This window comes from Narcine bancroftii, chromosome 1 (genome assembly GCF_036971445.1).
Source record: "Narcine bancroftii isolate sNarBan1 chromosome 1, sNarBan1.hap1, whole genome shotgun sequence".
In the NCBI taxonomy this organism is placed as follows: Eukaryota; Metazoa; Chordata; class Chondrichthyes; order Torpediniformes; family Narcinidae; genus Narcine; species Narcine bancroftii.
Genome location: NC_091469.1, coordinates 328,771,438 through 328,780,241, shown reverse-complemented (window position 1 = coordinate 328,780,241; position 8,804 = coordinate 328,771,438).

Genomic DNA, 8,804 nt, shown 5'->3' with positions numbered 1-8,804 from the left:
AGTGAAGCAGCAATGATGTTCATCACAGTTGATCTCAAGGTCCAGAAGGGTTAGTCCTTTGCTCTGTTTTGGATAACAGCCTTTATGGGGATTCTGAGGGGAGGAGTCACAGGTACAGTGATGGGCCAGCCCATAGAGTACATTCATACAGACAGTGCTCATAGCTAAACAGTGGTTCCAACACAAAGAGGAGAACATATGGTCCCTATAACCTTGATCTGTGCCCATCTCTGAGGCCAAGATGTCCATTGACTGTGGAGATGATTGGCGCCCATCCTCAATGCTCATCCCCAAAGTCACCCTGCTCATTAAAGCTGATGCTCCCATTCAGAAATGGCACTGTAAGAGCTCCTGTCATGAGAATTGATCACCTTACTGTTAGTAAGTATCCACAGAACCTTTGATTCTTATATTGCAGTGGAGCAGCCATTCTCAATGGAGGCCTTAAGCCCTACCTCATTGTGGGGTGGAGAGGGTACAGCACATGTAAGGGGGGGGGCACTGACTGAAATCATAATTTTTAAAAATTATTTTAAGCAGTCAGTGGAAGAGAAGTATAGAAGAAACCAACTAAATGTGACTGCTTCACAGGGAAGGGGGCCTGTAAACTTTGAGCGGATTCCTAAGGGGGCCAAGGTCAAAACAAAAAGGTTGAGAATGTCTGCTCTAGAATATTATTCCCCTGTGACCTTGCTGATTCCCATACAGGTTCTCGAAGTAGATTGACTTCAATTCAGTTTTATTTACATTGTTCCACTGGTGGACCAGTCAGGATTTTGCTGCCCATCATCTTCATCTGTCTGCTAGTCTATGTGATCTGCTTCAGTGAGCAGGGTCAGTTTACAGGTCAGTGCAAAGACGATTGTGGAGGGTAACATGATCTCTCTGCCTGGAACCTGGTAGGAAGTTGCATCACCTGCCAATCAAGGTTGGGCTCTGCCCTACCCATTTGTGCACACTTGCCCCTTTAAATCACTGACTGATTACCTGGGCTGGACACCCCAGCTTCCTGCACATTAAAAGCCCACCACGTGCAGCAGCTCCTTCTTTTTGCTCCTCAGTCCTGACTAGGAATGCTACTCTGCGCCAGGGTGTGAACTGTGGACATTGCTGTAGGGGTCGTTGGTAAGGTGTACACTACACTGAGAGTGGGACTTTAGTATTGTGTGGGAATATTTAGCAATGAGCCATACTTTGGTGAGTCTCTGCTAAGCTGCCTGTCTCCCCTCTGGCAAGCCTTGCTGTACTAACATTGGCTCTACCGTTAAAGACACTCCCCTTGGGTATAACTGTGTATTGCCCGATTGTCTTTCATTATTGTACCAGAGTTTCTGCTAATAAAAGCCATGAATATTGTTTGACCGCATTGTCTTTGTCTACTTCATCAACTGACACTACACATACCCTATTGAAATAGGGAACCAGGAGTACCTGTTGAAGTCCCTGTATAGTGAGACTGAATATTACTGCATGTGTGTGTGGGAGTGAGTAAGCAGGCCACTGGTCTCGGAGATTGCTATATCCAACGTTTACATTGTATAAAGTACTGAATGTTGTCTTATGCCTTCCCTGTTACTATTTCCCCATGTGTACAATAAAGATAACCCTTTGTTTAGCCTGTCTCTGTGAGCCCATCAAACCTGATTTGATCACATGTAGCACAGTTTGTACACACGGTTTACCTCAGAAATCACATGCCTCCAACTGGACACTCTTAACCTCAAACGTCCTCAATTTGCCTTGTCGCATTTATGGGAAATCATTTTAATTCCCTGGTTGGAAGCCACTCAAAACAAATACTTGCTTGAGCTGTGAATTAGTTTGGTTTCCAGAATCTGGGAAACTTAGAAAAACTTGGATTTTCAAACAAATATAGCATATCCCTCTGCAGTTGAGGACTCAATGACCATGCGTGTAAAACAGTCCATTGAGTCTGTTCCCAGCCTTGAGATCAGCAATTCAGAGTTGTTTGTTTTTCTCTGTCAGTCTTCCTCTTTCTCTCTCCTTCAATTACATATGGATGGCAAATTTTTCTTCTTACAGGGAGTGCCGTGAGAAATTGAGAAGTGGAGACTAGTAGTGATTGTTGTAACTCTGTTCTGATAGCTGGACAGAGTGTTTCCAGGAACTCCTTGACCTCTCGTTAGGCTTTTAGCCGGGATTGTCCGAATGCTCCATTTAGACATTGAACTTTCATTTATTCCCAGCCATCTGCATTTTGACTTTGTAACTCTTAAAGAGAAGGTCTTGATTGCTTCTTTTGGTGTTTGATAGATTGGGCGTGGGTGGAAAGGAAGTGTTGAAAGCCCATTGGAACATTTTAGATAGGCAGCACAGTTATGGGCCCTTCTGACCCCCGAGCCCATGCCAATTATACCCAATTGACCTACAACCCCTGTACGTTTTGAAGGGTGGGTGAAAACTGGATCACCTAGGGGAAAACCAAGGCAGATGCAAACACTCTTGAACCTGGGCCAGTGGCGCAGTAATAGTGTTACACTAACCTCTACGCTAACCGTGCCTCCTGCCTCCATGCCCTCCCTCTCTCTATGCCATTCTTCAACCTGACATTCATCAAAGTTCTCCACATTCTTGCCTCTTTGGACATCCACCAATGGTAGCCAAGTCTCCAGCTTAGAACCCCCTTTGTCTTGGAATTCTTCCTCTACTTCTTTCTACCATTTTACCTCTCCATCTTTTGCAAAGGATTTAATTTTTTTTAAATCATGTCTGTCCCGAGATTTTCTTATTGGTTTAAGATTCATGTGAAGTGGCTTTGGTTCTTGCACATTTTGATGTACTGCCCTGTACTTTTCCTTTATTATTGCACTAGCTGCTGTACTTAAGTATGGGTTGAATTTGCCTGAATATCACCCAAAATAAAGCTTTTCACTGTATATAGGTACATGCAACTGCAAACAATCCAATTAAATTGAAATTAAATTTGATTGATAATGCTACAATAACTTGCATAAATGTTTCTTTTCATCTATCCTATTAGTTTTCCCCTTACATTATGAGCCATCTATATTTGCACTCCCATCAAATTAATTTCCCAATTGATTTATTTGCAATTACATACCAGTCCCCATAAAACCACATGATGAAGGACCAGAAATAGGCTGTTCAGTCTATCAAGTCATGAGCTGATCCATTTTTCCACTCAGCCCCACTCCCCTGCCTTCTTCTCATAACCTTTGATACCCTGACTATTCAAATACCTGTCAACCTGTGCCTTAAATGCACCAAATGACCTGGCCTCCACAGCCACCTAGAGCAGCAAATTCCACTGATTCCCCACCCTCGAGTGAAATAAATTCCTCCGCATCTCTGTTCTAATTGGATGTTCTTCAGTCCTGAAGGTGTGCTCTCTTGTCTTAGACTCTCCCACCATGGGAAACAACCTTTCTACATCTACTCTGTCCATGCCTTTCAACATTTGAAATGTTTCCATGAGATCTCCCCTCATTTTCCTAAATTCTGACAAATGCAGGCCAAGATCCTTCAAACGCTCCACAAATGGAAAGTCTTTCATTCCCAGAATCTTCTTTGTTAACCTCCTTTTAACCCTCTCTAATATCAGCACATCCTATGTCAAAATTGCTCACAGTGGTCTAACTGAGGTCTCACCAGGGCCTTATAAAGCCTTAACATCACATTCCTGCCTTGTATTCTATCCTCTTGAAATTAATTCTAGCATTGCATTTGCCTTCTTCACTACCGATTCAACCTACAGTCTATCCTTGCATGAAGTCTCCCAGGTCCCTTTGCATCTGGGTATTTTCAATTTTCTCCCCATTTGAAAAATGGTCGGTTTATTTTTTTATTCCTACGTGCATGACCATACGCTTTCCGACATTACATTTCATTTCCCACTTTTCTGCTCATTCCCCTAATCTGTCAAAGTCCTTCAGCAGCTTCCCTGTTTCCTGAATATTGCATTTAAATAACATTTAAATAATCAATTTCTGTAAAGTAGAATTCCCACCATTTTAGTGTGACTGTGCAGACTTGGACATTGCATTCCGCTATTTTATCATTTCAGGCACGATACCATTACTAAATGGACCAAGCAGCTATATCATTGAGCTGCTGGCAAGGATTCCAAGCAATGTTCCATTTATGGATATCTTTCATCAATTCAGTGGTTGAATAAACAGTTTAATCTCACATTTCAGCAATGGATACTACAGAAATAGATATTCCAAGATGTAAAGCAAAGCAGGGTGCAACATGCAGCCACTATTAATGCACACTTTGATCTACCACTTTTAAACCTTCACTCTTCACAGCTTTTCACCTTTAGCAGGTACACTGATCTTTTCTCTTGAAGTCCAACAAAAGATGACCTCATATTGGTCAACACTAATACATTTGCACCATTTTACCATTTCACTTTGTATGTGAATATCTCTGTAATTTTGCGTTTCCATCTGCTTGCAACATCATGCATCGTTAGGTTGCTGGTAAATTTCATCTGGCTCTTCTTACCATAACATGCTGTGGTAAACTTCCATTTCCATGTTAGCTGTCACTAAATTGTGAAATGTGAAATTGAAATGTTTATTCAACCACTGAACTGATCAGAGATATTTCTAAATGGAGCCCCATTTGTCATTCTTGCCTGGAACTAGATGATTCAGTTCCTTAGGCCACTTAGTATTATTATTGTGTATGAAATTGTAAAAAAAAACCTACTCCTCAGACCACCTTAAAAAATAAAAGTTAGCATGACACTATTGCAGCGCCAGCGATGCAGGTTTGAATCCATCGCTGTCTGTAAGGAGTTTCTACGTTCTCCCCATGTCTCTGCGGGTTTCCTCCTCCCACCATCCAAAATGTAGGTTAATTTGGGTGTAATTATCTGGCACGGGTTTAACTGGCTGGAATCGGTTTCTACCGAGCTATAAATAAAATAATGTAAATTTATTCAAAATTTCTATTAAAATTTTCCTATCACATATTATTGTGTCTTCAAATCCCCCAAACACTATTGAAATTATGCATAGGCTTCATTCTGCAGCTGTCCGTGGAGTTTAATTTTATTGTGTGAGTCAGACTAAAGACACAAGGAAGAAGCAATGGCTATTTGAATCTCTAGTTATTCACACCCTCCATAGGCCAATTGAGCAGAGGACAGATATCATTAAGTTTATTGTGTAGTGTTGCTGACTAACCAGGGTGGAAACTATGAGAAAGGTCAAAAGGACGCTACACTTGTGGAGTGACTACCTCTCAGACCTGCTCCAACTATGTTTCCCTGGATGCGATTTGTAAGGCTGAAGCCCAGAGCAATTACTTGGAGACATCCTCACACATTGTTTGGATTTGCGGTTTAAAATACGTAGGTGCAGTCTGCATAGCTGAATGACCATTATGCTCCTTGAGTGCCACTGATTGAGAGTTCTTTGTAGCATCTGGAGAATAGCATATACATCTAAATTACCTACCCTGGTAAGGTATGCCTTATTCCCCTGAATGATATTGTCTTCTCTGTGTCAAGTGCCCACTCTTCTATGACCGCTGCACCACATAGAAGCCCCCATTGGACACAATGCTCCCATTGATGGCATTTTAGGCCATTTACCTTGTATTTAAGGAATCTGAGAATGATGCCAAATTCATTCAAAGAACCAGTGTCCCAGATTTATATTTTCTTTTGTTACCACTCTCTCATGGTTCTCTCAGGGACCAACTGCAATCATCAAAATAATGCTTGACATTATTTTAATTGAGGAGTAACCATGGTCCTTTAGGTGCTAAAGCCGAGGGCAGAGCAGAAGGTGGAGATGATGGAAAGAGGAAATTGGACATGCTCAGAATTATGACCTAGGCAGGTGGTGACCTTTCAAAAATCCACCTCCCCTGCTTGAAAGCCTGCAAATGCACAAGGCTTGATGAGTAAGGCAAGGCGATGGGAAGAATATGAAAGGTTCAGGATTTAAGATCGAAAACGTAACTAAAAATAGTTCTAAGAAATGAGCTTGCAAGCAGATTTACTTTGTCTGAATGAAAGAAACCTGCAAAAAAAAAAACACATCAAACTTGAGAATTAACTTTAAAAAATGAGGGTGAATAGTGGGAGAATGCGGGAAAGACCATTCTTTTCAGATCATTAAAAAAAAACATGTTACAAAGATAAAAGAGGAAATTTAGGTCTTACAAAGAATATCTACAAGCAAGACTGATGTGAAAGGGACTGAAAGTCAAGGGGGTCTGTCACTTTATGTTGATACGTGTGGTGCCGGCTTTTCTCTCTTTTAAAAATATTTTTATTGATTTTCAGTAACAATAAGTTTGGACATTAAAATTATAGAATGTGGAACAAAAAAAATTAAAGAAAAGCACTGTGAGCATAATCGCACAATATGAATTCCAAAAGCATAGCCATAATAATAAAGTGGACACAATACATTTAAAATTTTCAAACAATAATGTTAATATGAATTTCATCAATATTAACTTTCAACCTGAAGAGGGCCAACACGGTGCAAAAATTCTATAGTAACACTGAAGCTAGAGATTATGGTAATAGTCCATGAACATTTGGAATCTAATGTTTGAATCATTAATTGCATATCTAAATTTTTTTCAAATTGAGCATCATTACTTCTGTTAACTCTGACCAGGAGGCTGTAGATGCTGAGGAACTGGAGCAGCCAGTCTCAAGGGGGACCCTACGGACCTCTGTGTGGGGGGTGGGGGGGGCACAGCACATTTAATTTATAGCCTTGTTTTCTTTTCACCTCAAGAAACATAAATATTTTTAATATAGTCGGTAGGAGAGAAGAGGAGAGAAGTACAGAAGAAATCAATTAAACTTGACCGCTTCACAGGGAAGGAGGCCATAAATATTGAGCAGAGTCCGGGGCAGGGGTTCATAGCCGAAAAAAGGTTGTGAACGACTGAACTAGAGAAATACATAAGAAGCAGGAGCAGGAGTGGGCCATCTGGCCCATCGACCCTGCTCTGTTATTCAATGAGATCATGGCTGATCTAATGATGGGCTTATCTCCATCTACTGGCCTTTTCCCCTTATCCCTTTATTCACCTACTGTGCAAAAATCTATCCAACCTTGTCTTAAATATATTTATTGAGGTCGCTTCCACTGCTTCAATGGGCAGTGAATTCCATAGATTTACCACCCTATGGGAAAAGCATTTCCTCTTCATCTCCGTCCTGAATTTTGAGGCTATATCTCCTCATTCTGATCTTCCTCCGATCAATGGAAGCAACTTATCTGCCTCTATTTTATTCTTTAAGATCCCCTCTCATTCTTATAAATTCCATCAAGTACAGTCCCGGACGACTCAATCTTTCCTCATGGGCTGACCCCTTCGTTTCTGGGATCAACCTGGTGAACTTTCTCTGAAGTACCTCCAAAGCCAAGTACATTCTTCTTCAATGAGACCCAAAATGCATGCCGCACTCCAGATGCAGCCTCACCAGTACCTTGTACAGTTTCTGCATACCCCTCACCCCCATTCCTAAATTCAATCCCTCTAACATTCCATTTGCCTTTTTAATAGCCTGCTGCACCTTCAAAGAAGGAATGACAGTATGAGCAAAAGAAAAATCTGGTCATTTGGTTTTGGGGTGGGGGGAGGTCATGATTAATGTTGGAAGTAGAGTAAAGCAGGAAAGTTTGCAGACACCATGTTCGAAGTAAAAACACAATGCTGGAGTAACTCAGCAGGTCAAACAGTGCACATAGCAAAGATAAAGATACATAACATTTCGGGTTTGAGTCTTTCATCAAAGGTATGAGGAACATTTTGGGTTTGAGCCCATAAATGTTGGTTATGTATCTTTTATCTTTGGTATATAAAGTTCACTGTTTGACCTGCTGAGTTTCTGCTGCATGGTGTTTTTACTAGAGTCAGAATTAGATGAGCTAATTTTGACTTTTAGGTTTCACGTGTTAAACAACACAGCTTATTTCAGTTATTAATGACAAATTATGCACACTACCAAACCCCACATGAATGCACAGGTGACATATTAAGGACAGGCAAAGATTATGTAAGTAAGACAAATGAGTCTGTGTGACAGGTGGATTGAGTGTTGGATAAACAATCTTTGTGAATTTACCCCCACACCCCCATCCCTACCCCCCCCCCAACCCCCCAACAACCTGGATGTGAATGTTGTACTAATCTAAATCTGAACTTATTTTGTGCATTTCACCTTGCTCCTTAATCCACTTTGCTTTGCACCAAGGTCGCAATAGTTTTAAACTCGTATCTCCATTATTAGCCGAAGCAATTGCTGACAATTCCATTTCAGCTTTTCAGGAAACATTCATGCCTAAAACCTGCAAATTATATCCATTTTTAAAATGACATAGTTACTGTATGAAAGTATCTGAATATACCATACTTACAATGGACAGGTTATTTCAGCTATGACAGCTAATTGTTGCACTCATTAAATTGGAATTATTTTAAAATTCTGTCCATTGAATCTTTTAAGTCACTTACAAAAACGCTTTGTATTTGTGCTATCTGGCTTTGAGTTTAGTTCTTAACACATACCAAAACGTTACTGATAGCAAATTAAAGGGTGCACAATTGGTGTAGTGGCTAGCTCAACGCTGTTACAGCACCAGCGATCGGGATCCAGGTTCGAATCCCATGTTGTCTTTAAGGAGTTTGTACATTCTTCCCATGTCTGTGTGGGTTTTCTCCGAGGGCTCCAGTTTCCTCCCACCCTTCAAAACATACTGGGGGTGTAGGTTAATGGGGTGTAATTGGCAGCATGGGCTCATGTGCTGAAAGGGCCGGTTACCAACTCTATGTCTAAA